This window comes from Pempheris klunzingeri, unplaced genomic scaffold (assembly GCF_042242105.1).
Source record: "Pempheris klunzingeri isolate RE-2024b unplaced genomic scaffold, fPemKlu1.hap1 Scaffold_215, whole genome shotgun sequence".
NCBI lineage: Eukaryota > Metazoa > Chordata > Actinopteri > Acropomatiformes > Pempheridae > Pempheris > Pempheris klunzingeri.
Genome location: NW_027255118.1, coordinates 1 through 23,160, shown reverse-complemented (window position 1 = coordinate 23,160; position 23,160 = coordinate 1). Strand labels below are relative to the sequence as shown.

Here is a 23,160-nt window from a genome sequence, read left to right as displayed (position 1 = left end):
AAAAAAATATTATTACACTTGACCAGAATAATGAAAAATAATTTTTTCCTCCAAATCTAGAAGATACCACCGCGTATACAGCAATTACCTATCCGATCACGTGACCTCGGTAGATTCAATAACCTTCATATGTCCCAAAATTCTGTCGACAGAATATCCCAATATTTAAAAAAAAACCTAAAAATTATAGATGCGCATAAATAGCAAATAAACTAGTTGGGTTACTTCGGCCCCATTTGTTATTTGGAGAGTGTTTTTTTTATTTTCTCCATGTTTATACAACTTTAAATATTAATCCTTACATTGATTGATAAAAGAATATATTTTTAAGGATGAGATGGAATTCCTTGTTTATTTAATGTTAGTAGAAAAGTTATGCCAAGTTTTAAAATCGTTTTGGGGTCGATTCGACCCCAAGATACTTAGAGGGTTAAATATGATTGACACAACGATATTAGGACTTACAACGACAGCTTAAGTACAACCATCAATTATAAGTTGAGACTGTTGAGGTACAAGTGCTATGATTTTAGGTTTGAGATAAAATAGCACCTAATCCAGAGTTATGTTAGACATTTAGATCTTTAGCATTGATGAAATTCTAATTGCCAATTTGTCTAACTTCTCTTTGTTGTAACTAATTACACTCAAAAAATCATTCTAGCTCCACTCTGGGTCAATGATCGTGGTTGAATAGCAAAATATAATTGGAAAAAGAACATCTACAAAATTAATTTTCTTTGTTTTTATTGGACAACAGCAGTCTTTTATGTGCATTCGAATGCTTATTGTTAGGTAGTCATACGCTTGATTATGGTTGTAGCCTTTGACTATATGGTGTCGGCTATTTCATCTAGCCGCTCCTCAATATGTTAATTTAAGTTTAATTATTTGACATTTATTTTTTTATTAGCCTGACACCAATATAATCTCGCAAGTATAATAACACGGTTTAAACAACACACTAATACACCAAACGAACTCCGCCCATTGCAGATGTCAGTTATATATATATTACAATATTCTGTGGAAACAGTAATTTCTTTACTATCGTTATAAAAATATTTGGACTGTACGAGTTAGCTACTTGAGCTGAATAACTTTCTTCTGTATTCTGTTGTTTCATTGCTTAACTATGCCAAGTCTTATGCGCTACTAAATTACACTAGATTCCAAAAAATTATAGTAGTGTTCTGAAGTTTGAACTGTCTTAGTAGAAAACAATGATTTATGAAATTAAAATGCGGATTGCGATGATTTTGTAATCAAACAACTTTGATGAAGACGTAGACGGAAATAATTGTCGTATATCAATTTTTAGAAATTTACCAAAATTATACTTTGAATAATTATTGACTATAATTTGTGATTTAAAATTAACTAGATTTTCAACAATTATAATTGTAAAAAGTATACATTTTTATCTAGCAATAAATATAAATATAGACTAATTTTAATTCAAAAAGCATCAAATATTTCATATAAATTATGAAATTTTAAATTTGATAGTTATAAAACCAACTGCTATATGTAATACATCGTTCCACTAATAATTGTAGAAAAAGCAGAGATAAAAGAAATTAATTCAAGCTCGTTATTCAATATCTGTTTCTAAAATATTTTATATAAATTAGTAACTCATTGAATTATTTTATCTAAAATTTTTGTCATAATATTGATAAATTTTGTCTTATATTTATGGTAATTATAAATAAAAGCAGATTTAGATATTATTTATAATACCTAATAATCAATGTTGGCTTTTCTTATAGAATTATATAAAAAAATGCTCAAAATAGTCACGTATTTACTAATTATCACTTCCATTTCTTATTTTCGGACATTATAAATAAATGATAGTATCAAAAAATAATTTTTAATTGATATTAAGCTGATAAAAACGTTGTTTTTAGTATTATAACTTATTAATACATCATAAAAGTGCATTATCTGATTTACGAAGAAATGTAATTAGATGATAGTCTAACCACATAGGTGATTAAATTAACGAAAATCATCAATAGCATTAGATAAAACTATTTATATTTACTTGTAATTCCGCACACACATCTATAAGTAACATTAAATTTTATGGCTAAACATCTTATAAAGGAATTAGTTTTTCATATTATAAATATTATATTACCTTTTTTTAAAACAACATTTCTAATTACTATTTGATGACGAATAACCATTATTTGTATATAATAGTTTTAACTATGTATTTAAAAATCCGAAAAAATTTATTATTAATCTTAATCAAATTAGAAATATCGCTTGAGATGGTTATATTAAAAGCTTCAATACTTTTATTATTTATTCGTGTAACTCTTGAATATGAACATTCACTTGATAATATTGCTGAAAATATATTAAATGAATATATACCAAAAAAAGTTTAATTCTATTCTATATTTGCTAAAAAATTTTACTTATGAATAGTTAAACATATTTTTTGAGTTGGGGACTGATCTGGATGCTGAAATTCAATATGTATTTCAGAAAAATTTAGATGGAAAGTATAAATATGTGCTTGGACAATGGGGTGATTGCTCAAGTAAGCTGATAATAATGAATCTTTTTGGATATAGTCTTAAAATCAAAATTTAACTTATTAGAATTAAAGTCTACAATAAGAAAGTATTGTGTCAATATATTCGATAAGATAAGTGACTTAATTAGAAAAGATAAAGTGTTAAAAGTGGCAGTTAATGCACATACTTTTGTATATCGTGATTTAAAGTAACAATATTGTTATTGCTTTACATTTTATAAAAATTAAAAAGGCAAGTTCCGAGATTACCTGACAAGATTGCTAAAAAATTCATTGAAGGAAAAAGAAATTACAATTGCATTAATATTGATGGAGTATATGAGCCATATCTATACTATGAAGTGGCTGAGCTAGAGTATGGAGAAGTAATTGAAGGTTCTACCGCAGTGTCTATTATGAGGAACAATGGTTTATTGATAGCATATAAGAAACTTAATAATCCATTAGTTCATAATATAAAGAATACTTTATCAAAAACACACAATATTAAGTGTGCTGGATTAGAGGATGTTGTTGACTATACAATTTTAACTCTACTTAATGTACGTTAAATACACACAAAAATATCATTTTTTCTCTATGTTTTATTTTAGGAAAATGATTCAACGCATGACTATAATAAAAACATAACTATTACACATCCATGTCACTGTAAAGAAAGCGTACATCGCTTTGATATCTCTAAAATGAAGCAAAAGCTAAATGAGTGTAATGGTGATGCAGGATTTGATAATATTCCTGATGGGACCATAACTGTGAATTTTAATTATAATCATAAGATGTGCGAACTACTAATTATAAAAGTCATGAAAGTTCGGCGACAAGTCGCCCAAGGCGTGCCCATGAAACGATTTTTAAGTTATTTTTTTTGAATAAACACAAATAAAATAATCTTTAAGATAATTAAAGTTTTCATATATATCTTCATTCCACTTTCCAAGTATATATAGTGGAAATAGCCTCTAAATAGTGTGTCATAGTATCTTTCATAATTAATACTATGTTTTTTATTTTCGGCATTTTTGGATAGTTTCTTTTTCTGAAACAATTGTGTTTTAATTACACAATAATAAAATCGATTTCTTGTTTTGTATTACTTTAAACTTCTTTTAATTTGTCTATAGTTGTTTGCAGTCCTGCAGGGAATTTGTCGAGCCGATTATGGAAATGACAGTTGAAAGCTTCTGCCACATTAAAAGTTAAATCTATTTCATCTCTTATGCGATAATAGGCGTTCACATCATCTATTGGATATTTTGTTTAAAGTAAAAAAGAAATGAATTCAATTTAATTTCGCTAAAAATTTTTTTGCTTTGTTTTTCAATTTAGCAAATCCTTGTTCGGCAAACTCAATTAAAACAAACGCCAATGATAAAAAAAACATTTCATATAGATTTTGAAATCAGAATTTGTGGATATATTCTTAAAAATTCTTCTTTTTGTATTTTTCTCCTGATGTGTTGACTGAAATGGAACAAACAGAATTTAATAATTGTAGTGCTAGATGCTTTTTTAAAAGTATTGAATTACTGAATTTCAAAATCGACAATTAAATACTGTGGAAATAGAACTTTATTGTCTTGCTGTATGGAGAACACATTTTTATACAATGATTCAGTTTTATTTTTTATTAATATGTATACAATAGATAGAATTTGTTGGAAATTTTTCATGAATAACATAAAGTTGGAAAAAATTTTTTTGGAACCTCTCTGAAAGTCACATCACGTAAATATATTTTTGAATTATTCAGGTGAACCAAATTTTCTCTCTAGAAAAAATAATAATTCGATTGACACCATTAGAACCCGATCACGCAAAACAAAATCTTCATTCCGTAACTTTTTTTTATATTTCGATTAAATAGATTAGACTCATAATTTACTTCGATTAAGTAACGCTTTCTTGAATTTTGGATTAAGTTATAAAAAGATTTTTTTGGGCAATGGGGAGTTCATTAATACTGATGTAATCAGTAGCTAGGGAATGACACTTTATTCGTCGATTATTGGGGGTTTTCTGCTAATATTTTTTCTTCTATCGTTAGGTATTAATTTCTTCTTTTATTTTCGATACAATGTGGTTTTAAATACCTCTTTCCCATTTCTGAATTTCATCAAATGAAGAGGTTTTCAACCTTTCTTTGCATATTCGAGAATTGACATTTCCATAGCTGAGAATTTTGAGTACGAGTATCTTTTACATAAATAAAATTATGATAAAGAATTTTTTCACTATTTCTGATAGATTTTATAATTAAAAAACGAGTAATTTCATTTTCGTCCATCTAAACCATTGTACAAAATAAATTTATGTGGGTGCGCATTCGGTGAAATGTCGCCATGTCATATTAATATTCTTCAATACTAATTTGTTTGAATGAATTTATATATATTTTTATATTGATAGAGAAGTTTTAACTGGAATAGTAGAATTAAAGCTAGAAAAAAGAAAATATTTGCTTAATCTTGCGATTTCGGATTCTAATTTTGATGATAAAGAAGCTGAACATATAATGACAGAAATAAATTATGTTATTAGAATGTATGGGGAAGATATAGTACCTCATTATGGATGGCTTGATAAATTGACATTTAATAAATTTGAAAAGATTCGAATTGTAACCAGTCTATACCATGTAAAATTTAATTGCATTTGTAGGATCTATTTATACCTTCACAAGTATTATTTGTAACAGTTGAGTTTCCAAAAGTTCATTTGGACAATAGTTTTGTGAGTGTGTTATATCATGATAAGGTTATTAGTGTATCAATGTGGTATGAATTATTTACACCATCTATAGTATAATGTTGCCCTACAAGAAGTTGAACAGTTGTCAACTTTTCATACTATCACAGACAACGAACTACATATGGTAAACTATATGATTTAATGATTGTTTTTAATCAAATTTGTTGCTAAATTGTGTTAATATTCTAGGATAATATTGTGGAAGCAAAACACAATATACTAACCCGATCACGCTCAGTAAAACATCATGATGTGAAACCAAGTGCTATAATTAGGGATCGATTATTAGTATGTTATTATTTTAGTAGTTGCTGTTTTTGTGGCATAAATCCCCTCTTAGGAGCTCTATGGTGTATTTATAGGAAAGTAATATTATATAATACATTTTTCTTTAATTAGTTTGTTTTGCCGAACTTTTTTATGTTTTATAAGCAAAAAATCTTAAAAATCAATTTTTTGATAACTAATTTATTTTATACATCCTAGAAATGCTTATAAACAATATAACTTTGTGTTTATTTTTCCTTATTTCCTTATTTTCATAATGAATATTTTATGATGTAGTTATTTAATTTCTCTGTATAGTTTAGTAGTAATCCCCAACTACAGTACTTGAGGTTTGGTATAGTTATCAAATTTTAATGGTTTATGATAAGATTACTTGGATAAAAATTAAGTTGTAGTTTCTACTATGTGTGCATGGTGTTTACTTGGAATCATGAATCCATCGGAATGCTTTATTTAATAAATATATAACTCGTTCTTATTATCCTGTCGTTTCGCTAAAATTAACATCCTTAATTTTAGCTAATGAGCACATTATTTAGTCTATGATTGTAATTCTAAATTAAGAATAATTTCATTTTTGTAATATATTAGGAAATAATTGAAAATATATCCGAATTCCTTTTCATAAACACTTTCAGGCCCATTTATAATTTTTTTACAAGTATATTGTAGAATTGATTTTTAGATTTAGTATCTATGTTAGTGAATAAGTCTGCATAACTTACTTCATGGTAGCAATAAGAGTTATACAATCCAAGGTGAGTATATTTTCTCAATGATCCGATGAGAAAATATATCATTATATCATTCTATATTACTGATGGTGTTGTATGTTGCGACTCCTAACTAATATATACCAAGCTACAGAGCTTTTAAATTAATATGAATCTAGAGGAGCTTTTATGATGATCCAGCCTTAAGTCGTATGGGGAATGCAAGTATTGTCATATTCGTGGATTTTAGTATAGTAGTAGTAGTGTAGTGTAGCGGCTTAAAGATAAATAGAGATGAGATGTATGCTGTGGTACGCTTTCTTTCCAGAACAAATTAGAATGTTGTATGTCGAATTTTTAGAATATTTATTACTAAATAACACGGAACAAAGTCAGTGACTTACTTAGGTAACCACATGCCCCTTGATAGAACCCAAACGTTGTAATAAAAGCGATAAAGTACATCCCTTGATATATTTAATATAATTATCGGTTATTCCATTATAAAATCATAGTAGAATTTCTAACTAACATCTATTTTATTGTATACCACTCATTCACAATAGTAATTATTGATATGTAAATTTTTATGCTAATTTAACGGATATATATAATTTATTCCTATATACACCTTTATGTATTGTTTAATGTTTGAGAGTACCTCTATGAAGATTCATTTTGCTTCGAATGATTAATCTAGATTCATTTTTTCGGTGTAACAAATTAAAGAACTTACTCGCGTATTATAGTGTCTCGAAAAATAAAAAATCTTTTAAATTAAAATAATTCTCACCCTTGTATTTTTTTTACTGATACAATCGAAGTTAAAAATCATATTTACATATAACTTTATTGATTTTTTTATTTTTGTCAGATTAATCTCTCCCCATATCTTTTTATTTCAAATTTAAAGATGTACATAAGACATCATATAAATTAATGTATCCTACATTAATTTATACAAATGTTTTTGTTATCATTCTTTTATGATCGAACTCGTTTTCACGCGATTTTTCGACGTAAATTCTATGGAGTACATATTTTTCCTATGTATTACTACATGCCAGTAATATAACCCCAGATATATACAATAAATAAATAAATATATATAATGTTTTGAACAGACATATGCTATATTTGAGATGCAAAGGTTTTAAGTTAATTGGGCTTCTATTCCTTTAAATTTATGAGGTATTTTACCTCTTGAACAAATTATAAGTTGTGGTGATAGAGTGAGGGCTCTTTTCACGGAATAATATGTAATAGACTAAGTTTTTTTTGTCGCGTGCTACACTTTCTTGTTAAAAAATCAAATTATGTTCTAGGAATGTGCCTTCATGACCCAGTTAATGTAGATTCGAGTCAACCTTTCACATGTACTTATTGATAATAAGGATTAAAGCAAAGCGTCGTCTGAAATTTAGTCTCTCCAATATGAATTATAGATCTTATTCTTAGTCAGGAACCCCACAATTGGAGAGATGGTGAAATCAGTTACTGTTCTGCTATGATATGGAACTATGTTCTATAGCCACCTATAAATGCACTTTCGCTAAAAAATTCTAATGATTCTACACCAAATGGCATGGGCAGATATTAAATCGTACAAAGCATTGGTGTTGTAATAGTTTTTCATTTATGAAATTTTGAAATATTCAGTGTTAGAGTGGATGTGATGTTATTTTCCTTTGTTTTTAAATTCCCCGTGTAATACGGTAGATTTATCATAAGTTAAAAAAATAATCTTTTTTTCGTATCTAATAATGTTGCAGTTCATCTCTTAGAGGGGTTAAAATATGCATTATTCAGCAGTAGTTTTCTACACTAACAGCTTATCATAAATTTAGGCCATTAGTAAATATACCATAAGCTTACAATTGACACCCGAAGAAAAAAGATATGATATGGCAATTCAGATTTTCTATTACAGATAATAGACAAGTATCTCAATTAAGCACTTACATGATAGAAATTTTGTGTCTGAATTATTAGATGTTGACCAAATTTCTAAAAGCTGTGGATTGGACTAGAGAGGCTGAATCTAAAGAAGTAAGCAACCATTATAAAAATTATTGCAAATGTTGATTTTTTAATTGGAGCGTTTAAATTTTCTAGGCACTATATTTGGTCAAACAGTGGAACCCTTTAAAACCTGAAGAAGCACTAGAATTGTTAATACCATCCCCATATAGTCATCAAGTAGTCCAATACAGTGTGTCAAGAATATCAATGTCTACCACTCAAGTATTTTATAAAAACTAGAATTCTTCTAACGAGCCTATCAACCCAGTTTTCAAGTTCAAGTTTTATTTTACTTCTAGTTGAGGTGATTCTCATTATAGTTATATTAATTTTACTATATAGAAAACTTAGCAAAATGACATAATTCATAAAATTTATACACTTAAGACAGATTAATATTACATTTTGGAATTTCTCGTTGGTCCATTATATATTCATTTTACATATTAAATGATAACCATCACTTTATTTTAAAAAAGTCAAAAAATGGTTTAGAAAATTTTTAATATGCATAACTTAAATCAAAATTATAGTTAAGAAGTATCAGAATCATCCTAACAATATCAAACACCTTTGACTGTGAAAAATTGTACAAAAGTTTTTTTTAGTATTATGCTAATAGTGCGCTGTGTTTATCCAATTTAATGTATTAAACATACTCTTTGCATGTTTTAGTGCCCACTTTTTAGACTATATAAAAAAATAAGCAATAATTGGCTTTTCAATGTGGATTTTATTGTTAAATTACCAGAGAAATTTGAGGTCACTTATACAATACTATCTTCTAGGTGAAACATTTATGACATATAATATGTAACTAAACGAAGTAATATTAATATATACTAAAGTGACTTTTTTGTTAATAGATAAATTCTTTTAGACTAGCTATACTATTCTTTCAATCCTCGTTAAATCATATGTTATATGTTTTAGTTGATTTTATATTTGCTAATTTATAATAATCATGACTTTATAGTTGTGCTAGAATACCGCCTTGTGGTATTAAAAGAGGACTCTGAGCGTCTAACATATTCCCGTTATCACTTCTCTATGTTTTTTTATTTTAATACACTAATGGTATTTTTTAAAATATAGAAAGCTTAAAGTTCCTTTTATTGTTAAAAGGTCATTGTATTATATAAATAATTAATTTAAGGTAGAGATAAGAGTATAAGGCTGTACTTGACTATACATCACACACTTAATATTTCTTTCTTTCTATTGTAGTAAAAGGTTGCTTATTTGTTGTGAAATTTCTATAATTTGTTTTAACTGACGTTAATATAAATGGGAGTATAAAATTTTTTGTCGTACTCATCCAAAAGATTTAATATTATCTTTTCAACATTAATAAATACATTTAATACCGTTATGTTCTAGAGTCTGACTGTATTTTTACAACAATTAGTACAATGTTTATATCATTACGAAAATAAGGACAAAAATCGATATACACTTGAAAGAGCTGGAGTTTAAATCGCAGTCCATCAGAGAGTGAGAATTTCCATGACAACCCTGGAGAACTCTCAAATAAATTAAAGATTAGTAATATAGCGGATTTTTCTGTTAAGTGATGCTGACAGTAAAAGTATAATTCACCAATTATAATGATTTTATTTTCATTATAGCGTTAAATGATAAAAAAAAACGATCACGATTTTTTACCAAAGAAGATGAGAAAGTACTAAAATGAGTTTTTAAACTAAATTTTGATTACTTTTAGTTATATTTAAAAAAGTTCCTTATTGAAAGATGTTCTCAAATGATATACTAGCTACATATTTTTATTGGTATGCGTACATAACATTTTTTAATCTAATGTATGTGTATAAAGGTATTTAGTTGTTGACATCAAATCTTCTAATAATCCTATGCGAAGTATCATATATAGCAATATTTTAAAACAATTTTCACTTTATTTAATGCATGTATAATTATTTATATATATAAATTTGATAAATTGTTAATTAGAAATCAAAAGATACACGTAAAAGACGTCGTCTATTAGGAAAACAATTTAAATTAGTTAATATATTATCCAATCTATTTCATACAGTAGAAAAGGTGGGAAATTCAAGGAAGAAACGAGTACCTTTTTTCAAAACATTAAAATTACTTGAAAATTTGATTAAAAATTTGATTAAAAAATACATTTAGGTTTTATCCCTACAACAAACACTGTTGTCGAGTGAATACACATTTAAAGATCCGCTCTATCTTCCGCTGCAGCCTGACCTTAAAATTTGTGGTTTTATTCCTTGTAATTTCACAAATTTGAACCTTTTTAATTTTAAATGTTGTTTGACGCCCCTCAAACTTTTTTTCACATCCTGTGATTATAGAACATTTTCAATTTAAAATTCAAAAAAAAAATAAAGTATAGTCATATTTGTACTTTAAGGTTTAAACTATTTTCAAAATATTTGTTTTAATTATAGATGCAGCTTTTATAGTCTACATCGATAAGAATAAATGGAGATGACTTTTTATCATTTATTTTTGAGAAAATTGGACTCTATTTTAAAAAACTGAGTACAATATTGAAATTATTCTTAGCAAGTTATAGATTTGAAGGATATAACTATTTTTAAAATAAGTCAATCAGTTGTCTTTATACGGATTCCACTTACGTGGCGGTGTCATTCTAATCTCTTGAGGTATATTTTGTTATATAAGCTATTAGATTCAAATAAGGAGCTTATAACTTCGTAAATTTGTTTTGGTTCTAAACATTTAAAATTTCTGACTTATCATTTATTATATATGTGGCATAAATTATGAAAAAACACATTAATTACCAGTAATTTAAAAAAATATTTTTGGACGATTTATTTAACAATTAATATGTTAATTGCTAGCATATGAGACTTGAATTAATACTTCATGATTCATAAATCCCTGATTCAACCTAATGATTTTAATATAAGCATTATTAAGAATACGTTAATTATTTTTGGCATTTTTTGACAATATATACTAAATATGACGTAATATGTATATTGCTAAAATCGATTCGTTCACTTTATCACTTTAAAACTACTATGATTCATGAAAAATCGAATATTGACTAGCATAACTTCCAAGGTATACATCAACATTTTCATTGAAAGCCCATACCTCAGCATATCACAAACAATGATTAATGTGGAATATGATATATTCTAAATTTCACATCAGAACTTTCTTTATATGACTATTATTCTTTTTACACTAATCACTTTAACTGTGGAGTTATAATTAAATTAATTCTTGTTTATAATAATGAGCTAATCAACGCTTACATGTACGTAATTTCAAAATGAGTATAAATCAGTTTTTCATCTGTTTCTACACGCATGCGATTCCTTACAATTCGTAACTAGTTCTTAGTGTAATACGCTATTTACTAGTAATATACAAACGTTAGATTATATCATAGAATAAGTCCTCAAAGCATGAAGATTTTTATCGAGTGCAGAATCCACAACCATGATCATATTTTTTCCTTTACCACGGAAAAAAAATTTCTATGACACATATCGCAGCGAGATTACTAGTTTCCATGGTGATATTGAATATTTTTCAATACAATAAGTATATTATAACAATATCTGGCTTAATATAAGTAATCTAAGTAATCTAAGCAATCGACGCAACTTTCACTTGTAAACAAAAAGCAGAATTTTGAATAACTAGTAAATCATCAAAATTTATTTCAGGGTTAACGTAATGCCACAACAAGTGATAATTTACCATTTCGATATTATAGTAAAACTCTTGCGATCTACTTTAGTGTATATAAAATTAGTCATAACCATTTACGAAAGTTAGATCTGGATTTTTATAAAATGATTGTTTTTGTAAATGAGCTCATCAAAATTTTATACGGTAGAGTTCGCAAAACATTTACACTTTTTACTTTATGCCAAACACATATTCGTCGTGATCTTTAAGATAAAACATTCATTTAGCATAAAACCCTTCTAATATTCCGATATTAATTAACAAACTCTGTCGAACCGTGACTAACCGATTTGGCAGAACATACACTAACAAAACTTCTTATGAAAGAACCTTGATCATAAAAGTTGAAGTGGTTGAATTAGTATTTTTAAAATAACTCAATTGTTTGTTACTAATATAAGAAGCTCTTCATCTTCTTTAACGTGTAACATATTATATTAAATTCTATAAGATTTCCATCTCTTTCAAGGTTTTTCATGTATCATACCGGCAACTATATTATTCCGAAGCGTCATATATATTAGCTTAAATGAATTATTTCTAAAAACTTTCGTCTTTATTAATTTTCTTTAAATTAAGTTTAAAAATAATACATGGGAATATAGGAAATTTAATTATAAAACATATATTTGTTAAAGTCTATTTTAGTAATGAAATCGATTTAAACGAAAAAAATAAAATTATTAGTATTTATAAAAAAGTTAAACTTAAGGTAAAATTTAAGCCCATATTAACCTCTGTTAGATGTAATTATGCAACTAAAAGTAAATTCCTTCTATATTTCAGAGTAGAGTCGTATTAAATTGTTGTTGTTACAAGTTCGAAATACTTTTTTTGTTTAGCTAAATTTGGCCACTTTTTGATTTATAGGTTACTTATTTGTCGCAGTAATCTAACGCTTTTGCCACACTGTGTAGAAAAATTTTTCTTTGCGAAATTCTCGAATATGACTCAACCTTCTCTAGACTATTCCTATTCTTATATATTATATTCACAATTCTCACTTCCAGTATATTTGGTTTTAATTTATCACATTTGATCTATATAAATCCACTTAACAAGTGATACTTTTTCCGAGGCTTGACATATAACAATAATACATTTATATACGCACGGTTTCACTCTCTCGGCATGCTTTCGGTATTATTGACCAATTAAATAATTTATTACGTACTCGTGCATTCATCCTTATATTTTACTCATTTTGGATCAAGGAAAAATTAGACCACACGGATTAATATTTACTTAACCGACCGATAACTATCTTATCATTATAACAAAAGTTGTCACCTTTTCGCTCCACTTCTAGCCCACCTAATTACATTTAGTGCTACAACAAAAATTTTCTGTTAAATTACACCGACCGTGATTCGATTCGGGAAAAATATACATTTTTTTATATTCGTAAACATTTCAATAAATTATTGCATATCATTATATATTTAACTAAGACAGTTAATTCTTTGACTGAACATTTCTTACGATACACTAAGTCGGAAACGTGGTGAGGAATTATCGCTGGATTTTTATTTGTCACGTTTCGATATTTACGCTTAAAAAAGCTCACTAAGTCGCTTTTATCTTGTTAGTATGTACTTCCTTATAGAAAAAGGACTTTTCTTTATGGAGATCTACTCCATGGACGAAACCTAAATCCTTTAAGTTATTGTATCCTTTGAATCAGTGCGTCTGAATAGTCGATTCTTAAAGTATTTTAAAGATAATTTTAAGAGTATTCTAGTTGCTTTGTTGTATTATATGGAAAAAGAAATTTCCGTTCTAGTCAACTTCACAAACCATTCAGTGCTGTTGATTATGAAAATTTCTACAAACGTTATATTTCCTTGTAGATATGGTGGGCGGTTTCATCTATTTAAACAACGGCCCCGTATCCACCGATTTTATAAAAATCTTCTTTAAGTTTAGAAACAAAACATAACATTTTTAAATTTGCATATTGTTGTATTAAATGAGATAACAATAGGAATTCGGATGTCACCATACGTCATGGTTGGATTATTGTAACAATAAATAGGAAGGACTTTCACATTGGAAGTCTGCATATTTCAAAAATTGCTCCTTACCATATCAGGACATTTTTTTCTTACAAAGTGCATTTCATTTATACTAATATGTATTATCAGTATCTTTCTGTTTAACAGAATTTCTACTGCCACAAAACATTTAGAATAACGCGCTGTAAATATAATAATTTCTTGACTGTGTAATGCATATAGTCACTAAAGTAAACATAATTTATCATTATTATCTCTTCGATATTTTCAAATGTGAAGATTTTCCTATTTTATTCCATCGCACAACGATTATAACGAGTACTAGTGAACATTCTCGATGCAAACAACGGTCACTGTAATTTAGCCAAAGTCTCATTTTGCAATCTTTAGTTTCATTTTGACAATATTATCCCTAGGACTAATTTTATTATTTCGATAAGACTTCTGTAGTTTGAACGATGGTTGGAATATTTCAACTACTTCAAGTTAAAGTTAGAATCTTTACTTTTAAATAAAATTGTACATTTTTCCATTATCGACAATAATTTAAGCTGAAAAAACTTAATATTGCCATTCTACATAAATGAGTCAGGAATCCTATTCTGAAAAAATTTTTACGCTGGTCTAAAATAATGACGAATATTTTTAGTTTTGCAGCAAATAGATTGGAGCTTCTACTTCTTCAAAAACATGCGCCCGTTATACTTGCAAACCACTTTTCATTAGGTTATTTAATACAAATTTCGAGATATCAGTGAATACAAAAATTGCATTAGCTGTGAGCGGTCAAAACACCCAAAATCTGGTCAAATTTCTTTCTATAGAGATTACAAACTGTCTTAATATTTAATAAACATATCTCTTTATTCTGACTGTAGTACTCTCTTTGAGATAAAGTTCAGATAACTTTGACAAATGCGCACAATTATGTTACATCATCTAATGAAACGATAGCGATTTTAGTTAAGGCTAAGTAATTTTGCTTAAGAATCTCGGTTTTATATGGGCATAAGCGTATACCAGTTTTATCATACATAAGTAATATATTTTAAATTATTGAAAAATGTATTCTACTATAAGAAATTACTTTAGCTGAATATACCGCCGTTTTCTATTTCAAATCTCAGTAAAACTTTGTATAATTATGTATCTGTCACCCTAGTTAATGCAACTCACATATTTAAAATTATTCTCTGAGTTGTTGATAAAAATTTATTTAAAACTAGTAGTGAAACAGAAGTAGTTAAGAGGAAATTTTGACAATCAAATTAAAGATTGGGGGATCTGGAAAATAAAAGTCACAATGATTTACAGTTGAATTAAATGTATCGGATAAATATTATATATGGTGAAAAGTATAAAGCAGAAATAAAATAGACTTTTTGAGCTCTGTACATCTAAATAGATTCTTTTGATTAAGTAGCGAAAAACCTATGCCCCACCTTTTGGAGCTAGATTATCACTTCCCAGGGGGCTTTCGATCAAAACTAAAAATATTGATGGTAATGATAAATTATAGTTGGTACAGGTACGCGGCTGAATCATCGCTTGTAAATCTGTTGGAGCAACGGTAAATCCAAGTAGACCATAAAATGGCTTCGATCAGCGGGCAGTGTAGAAATGGCTAGTAGAACACTCCAGAATCACGATTTATCATGTCAATGGTGTATGCTTATGTTATATGTCTATAAGTTATACTAGTTTAACGCAATAAAACACCAGCGTTTGACTAGAACATACACAACTTCCCTACCCAAAAACAGATGTTGGCTCTGAAAGACCCGTGCACACCAGTTTAACCAAGGAGATTTCAAACAATACATTCGGCATACTGAATTTATTGTTTGAAACCTCTTTACGTCAAAAAAATTACAACACTCTTGTCCACCCTCTGAGAGAAAATATATCAGAGAATTAAGCTCGTCTGAAGTCAAGTTCATGCTAACACTTCTTAAGCGACTGAAGGTGGGACTTCCATAAGAAAAATCTTGCTAAAATGTACATAGTGTGTCGTAGCCGCGACTTGTCCCAACAGAAGCTTTTAAGTATATGTTTTGTGCACCATAAGATCAAGAATTAATAAAAAAAGTTTGAATATGTACCTCAGATCATCAAAATAATTCTAAATTGCTACTAAGAGAAGATGCACTTTGTCATCTTCAACACTTTAAATGCTCACACAATTTAGAACAATATTGTGATCCGCCTGATATAACTTGCCCTGTATACCATTGTTATCGGCGAATCGCAAATGACGATTGACAAAGTAAACGTACGGTTTGAAGTTTACTGTGTATTTTGTGAAACGCCTTACACTAATTAAAAAGTGAATCTTGATGTACATCGACTGTTTGGTGACATAAAATGCAACTGATATCTAAAGTACAAATGACCAAGCCAATGGCTTAGAGCGTTCCAGTTGAGTTGTAATGATGAGGTCTCAAGGAAACTACAGTAGTGAAGGAGTTGTAGCTCTTGGGAGCCCGCACATCTAGATGCGCTTGCTTATTTTTTATAACTATAAATCGAGGTTTGCCTAGCGCGTAGCCCTCCAGATAGCTTTTCTTGCTTCCATTGGGTACTTTATAAGCTCCTCGATAACGGTATTACCCGTAGAATCGAACTTCCGACATGATCTTAATCTGGCAGCTATGCTGCTGAATTCATTCACCACTAACTCTACCTAGATACATACACTAGAGGTGGTGCTTGCCCTCAATCCCTGTTTCGTGACTCCTCTAAATAATCCATCATGTCCTCAGCTAAATCTACGGATATAACTGGCGAATTATACATAATTTATATTAAACTAGCAAATATGTTCATCAAATCTTAATATATAACAAATCAGAAATATGACATTTTTTATATTTTTTCAGTCCATAACGCGTTGTAGGACTCCTAAAGGACATTTGGTGGTAGTTGAACTTTCAAAAAGTTTTAGTTTTAAAAAATTAGCTGACTATGTCGAGGAGAAGATTAAGTAAACATAACAACATTCATCTAAGAGTGTCTAAAAAGTGGATTTATTCTAAATTTAATTTTAAATATTAATGTTTTTAAACTGCTTGCTAGAAAAATAAACAATTGTAGTATAGTTACATCATCATGTAAATATATTTTATATAGCCAAATCGACTGTATATAATTCAAAACTGATGCCTTTGAAATTGACATCTTAAACAAGCCGAAAAAATGAATATACAATTATCTTTAAAAATGGTGATGATATACGACAAGACCAGCTTGTTTTAAAAGTTATTTCATTCATTAATGAAGTATGTGACTCCATTTACTTTCTAAAATAACACACATGATGAATTTTAACCATCAAATGTTACCTTTTAGATGCTACTCAAGGAAAACCTGGACCTTAACTTGACTCCTTATAAGGTAATTGCTACTGGTCCAGAACAAGGTATATGAATTCCAATAAGTAAACATAATATAATCTACTAATTTCTCTAGGTATAATCGAATTTATTGACTCAGAATCAATAGGGGAAATACTATCAAAAGAAGGCTCGATTCAAGTATTTTTTACTTATAGATACACATAATCATAATTTTATATAACTCTTATGTGAATTAATTTAGAATTCTTTCGCAAAGTAGCCCCGTCTGCTGGGGATGTTTATAGAATACGTTCTGATGTTTTAGACAATTATATAAAAAGTTGCGGTATATTATAGATTTATCATAGAATCCATAGCCTTACTTAATTATTTATAGCTGGGTATAGTGTCATCACATATATACTTGGAATTGGTGACAGACATTTGGATAATCTTTTACTAACAAAAAATGGTAATTTTATAGATATACATAATCTATCTAAAGAATTCGATAAATTATGTGTGTGTAATAGGAACTCTATTTCACATTGATTTTGGTTATATTCTTGGAAGGGATCCGAAACCATTCCCTCCACCTATGAAACTTTCACGCGAAATGGTAATTCCTTATTTCAAATAATATTTTTAATCATCATAAGTACGATTTTTTATGTCTCTAAATAAACCTATCTTATTAAATTTTCTAGCTACATATAACTTTGTAAGGCTGGACAATCACAATTATCTAACTAAAAAAAGAATTATAATTTTGGGTCAATCTTAAATTGAATTTTAAACTATGTAATAGTGTCATTGCTTACAACTACTATAATACCTTATATTAACATTATTGGTAGTGTTATTTAATTAATCTTTCATATTGGTATAATATACTGTGATAATATAAAAATGATAATTAATTTAACTTACATATGCGATTACTTAGATTGAAAAAGCGTTAAACGCTTATTAGACAATTATACACTGTTTAGTATGCGATTAGCTATTTTAGATTATAAATTCCTAGGGAATAATTATAATTATATACAGCAACTATCAACTTTTTTCTTGATTTGCTGTAGCAGGGTTCTATAGATATAAAATAATAATCTCACTTTCTAGCCATTGTATTAATTGTGATTTAATGGAGATAAAATTTCCCGAACAAATACTTTCATCTATTTAAAAGTAAATAGAATATAAACAGTTTATTTTCATTTACCTGAAATATGATTGATTTAGCATTTAAGGTCACATCTGCTAATAATCTTGTTTGCACCCATAATGAAACTCCGTGTTTATTTTACTTTGTCTATGAGCAGCTTATCTTATTCTCTAATAAATATTATTATATTCTGAGTTCTAAAATGTAAAGCAATCAAATGGTATCATTCTTTAAGTACCCTTGGTATTACTTTAGGGTACATTAATGTATCCCGCAAAATTATACATGTAGTTAAGTATTATTCTTTTGATTTTATTACTCTCAGGGTAAACTATTTTAAATATTTTAGATCCTAAGATTTAGTTTTAAATTCACATACTGAATCTAATCCGATTACAACAACTAATTTTAATTTACTTTAGCTGATATCCTACTACAATTACAATGTTGCTTTCTTATTACTAAGTGAATTTGAATCAAATAATGTTTGTATCAAATTAAATAAATTATCCATTAATTTTTACCTAGTGAATTAATTATGACCTATTATATTTTAAACTACTATGGTGATACGTCTATATTTACATTATTCTCTAGGATCTTTAAACTTGTTAATTCATTGTAAATAAAAAAACTTAAAGTCGTCATTTTAAGCTGAATGATACAACAAGCCATAAATATTTAAGGGTAACTCTATAATTAATTGATTATATTGACAGTAGTTCAATATAGTTGTATAATTATTGGCTATTCTTATATTTTATACCAATATAGTGTTAGATATAACTACTACTTATCCCATAAATTATTTGTAGGTACGAATAATTGTCGTAGCTTATAAGAATTATCATCAATACAATTTTTGACTTACATTTAAATTATTTTTTTTAAGTTAAAAATAATTTTTTCGATATGAAATATTTTGATGTTCCACAGAATCCCGATAAAACACATCAAAACTAAGGCATCCATGTACCCTTATAAATCTTCGGATATATTTGATTTTATGCAATAAACGATCGTTAACTCATTTATTACTTTGAATCATGCTAATAGTCACATGACTTATTTTTATGTCGAATAAATGATCTAATTCTGCAGTCTCACCGATGCTGAATTCCTTCATAATTACTATTAAGAGTATCATAAATAGTTTTATTATAGACTTAATAAAATCACCCTTATATTAAATTTGATTAAAAAACAAAACTATAAATCAAAGAAAAGATTAAATACAACATTTGTCTCGCTATATTTTTCCCAAAAAACAATGACGCTGCCATTACATTTTTACAAACTCTTTTATAAAGAACTCACTTTAAAATAAGTTTGTATAAAAATCACTCATCTATTCATTCTACTAATAAGAATGTTGAACCTTATAGCAGCTTATTGTCTGAAATAATATAGTATTTTCTAGTGAGTGAGATTTCGCTAACACGATAAAAAATATTATAATAATCAAAATGAGGTTTATGTCGTCTTTTATTTCGAATGTCGATTACTAATTATTATGAGAAGGTTGACAAGGTTATAAATGATCAAGTACACATTTAGCAAAATATTAATTTAATATAAGTTTCTGGTCTATATAATGTTTGCTATCATTTATGTAAGAACCTCTTTTTTCTTCCAAATTGAAGCACGCATTGCGGAACAAAAGCTATCTGATAATAAAAAATATATAAAAGGTGGATTTTGCCATACTTTTCTTTATTCCAGGTAGGGTTTTGTAGGTTATACTAATTACATATCAAATACAATTGATATTTTTTGTTATATTAATAAACTCAATATTCGGTAATATTTACTTTTGTTTTGGCGACAGAAACTACTTAAGCGTCTCCTGGAGTGAAACTAACCTCTTTGTATAGTTCTTCAGTACACTAAGGTATATACATATTTTAAAGTCTGTTTACGCATTCAACTGTTTTGAATGTAAAAAATTAGAGTACCACAATGGATAAAAAGTCTGACCAAAATATCGCGCTTGTTCGTTAATTTTCAAAAAGCAGCAAAATTAATACGAAAAAGTTTCAATACAGATATATTTCATTAATAGTCATAATATATTCCAGAAGGTGGTTTTATAAGATTTTTTTTTAATTGATATTAAGCAAGGCACGATCCAATAAATGCGAGGTTTTTATTTGTGATATGGCGATAATTTCTTTTTATAGTTCTCCAAATGGCTTCAATACGATTTGTATGTAGGCCTAGCTGAATTTTAAATTCAATAGAATGATTGTCATGATTATCATGTCTGTAATTCAGATCACTTACGATATTGTATCTAGACCGGCGATCCGTTTAAATTATAAAGCCGGTATTAACATTCTCATTTATTATGCTTTCTGGGGTTCAGTAATTACATACCACAGTCAGTACTTGGAATATATTACCATTTGAAACTGTTCTGTCCACAATCAAAATATCTTGATTAACGAGAACTCTCCCTCGCTTGTATCTTTTGGCATATTTGGGACTTATCAATCTTGGCGATTGTGACTGATCCTCTAATTTTCTCCTTTTGTACATCAGAGTAATCAAGAGACTCTTGCCTGATGAAATTTTGCTCTGATATGTTTAGTATGAAATGATATCTGTTTTTCATACTGTCTCGTACGATAAACAGATATCAATTATATCAAACACATCAGAGCAAAATTTGCCGCTGAGCTAATTTTGAGCCTAAAAATAAAGAAAATTCTTTCCAGTAATATTTTTTTCTGCGCAAAAAAACATTAAAAAATATATTTACTAAAAATGCCATCAGGCTTTAGTGCATTTATCGCAAACTCTTTTCCTTGTTAGAAACATTAATGTTTGCAACAACGATATAGGGATTTGTTTTTTTCATTTTATAAAAAAAACGTCCTTCAAAAATAAATTATCATCATTTTCATTGGCAATATCATAACGCTATAATTTTAACGAAAATTGCCGAACGATTCTGACGATCTATATATTCGATTGTAATATAACCCGAATTTTTAGGAAGCGCGTAATATTGCGGTATATAAAAAAATGCTTTTTAAAAAATTCGTTTTGGTTCTTTGGTCAGCTCAAAAAAAAAGTTCGTAACCTATTTATAAAATTTTGCGCGCGCAGTAGTTTAGCAAAACGCATCAAACACTTATTTTTTAGTATAAGAAAACTTTCGTCATTCCAAAATGCTTTTACCCTAAAAAAGAAAATATACATTAATATAATAATACTCAAAAATCAGTATATTATTTTGATAAGACACCATTATTGGTTCTAGACAAGTTAATATAAAATCCTATCTACTTTATGAAATAATCATTGTTTAATAAAATAACTGTATTAGGATTACTTGAGAACTCATTCTAATGCTCCATCTACTATTTTTCAATTTTTAATAACTCCCTATTAACTATAAAGAATAACAGCTTCATTCCATGTTATATATACTCATTATGACCACATAGTACTAATTGCATTACAAAAATAGTCTCAAGTTGCTATGGTGATAAAAAAATGCTATTTCTTAGCATTAAACGACTTTTAAGATACCTAATAGATAAGGTTATGATTATATGCGGCAAAAAAATTAAATCACAACATTAAATGGATGTATCTACTGTAGAATAGTAATCATGTCTTAAAAAGAAGACGTGGAACGATATCAAAATTGTGTGACACAATGTTCACGATTATACTTTATGTTAATTAAGTCTAGAAAAAATAGGGATGTTCTAGTTTTGTGAGTCTATCCACTTAAAATTATCAGTAAAGTACATCTCAACTTATGATATATTAATTAAAATATTAAGAAAATTATAGATTATCAAATAATTAAGATGTTTTCATTTTACTCTATACATTTTAAACACGTATGTATTGTTCAGCATATTGAACACCATAGTATTTTTTTATTTTTTTATTTTTTCACATAAATTAAATATTTTTTTCCGAAAATTTATTAAAAGTTACAAAAATTATATTATTCCATGAGTATTACTTCTAATAATTAATTATTGATTAATAATATCCACTTTCCGATAATATTTAATTTAGATTGAAGCTATGGGAGGGGAGTCCAGTGAACATTTTCAAAAATTCAAAAATCTTTGTTTTACTGTTTTTGTACTACTTCGAAGGTAAAGTGATATTTTTTAATTGACTGATTGATGACAGTTGTTTAATAAAAATATTTAATGTGAAATTATTCCAAAAAGATATTAAGTGATCTTGATATGTCAAAATGCGTATTCATTTACATATATATACTAATTAAGGCTATATTTCTCATGCATCGCTTATAACTATAAGTATGTACTAAGATATACAAAACTCATAGAATGTCGACATTACTTCATAGATACTGACCTTAAATAACTCGGTAAATTCCTTTGGACGTGAACTTTTTTAGTCATTCAAACATACTTTATCAGGTACAAAAATTTATGCACATTTTTCAAAGATGATTTAATTTTATCTGTAGTAGTATCCACAATTTTAAAAGATTTTTTTGGGGAAATTATTTTAATTGATGTATTTGCATTGTCGCTTATTTTATAGTTCGAAAATACATTAAAATATTTAGTTAAATGTCATAATGCAGATTAAT

The 23,160-nt window shown here is 27.7% G+C and overlaps 1 pseudogene; it reads left to right on the top strand.

Moving 5' to 3' along the window:
• Window positions 1-23,030, top strand: part of LOC139225432 (phosphatidylinositol 3-kinase catalytic subunit type 3-like) — a 30,806-nt pseudogene extending 7,776 nt beyond the window's left edge.
• The last annotated feature ends 130 nt before the right edge of the window (window positions 23,031-23,160 follow it).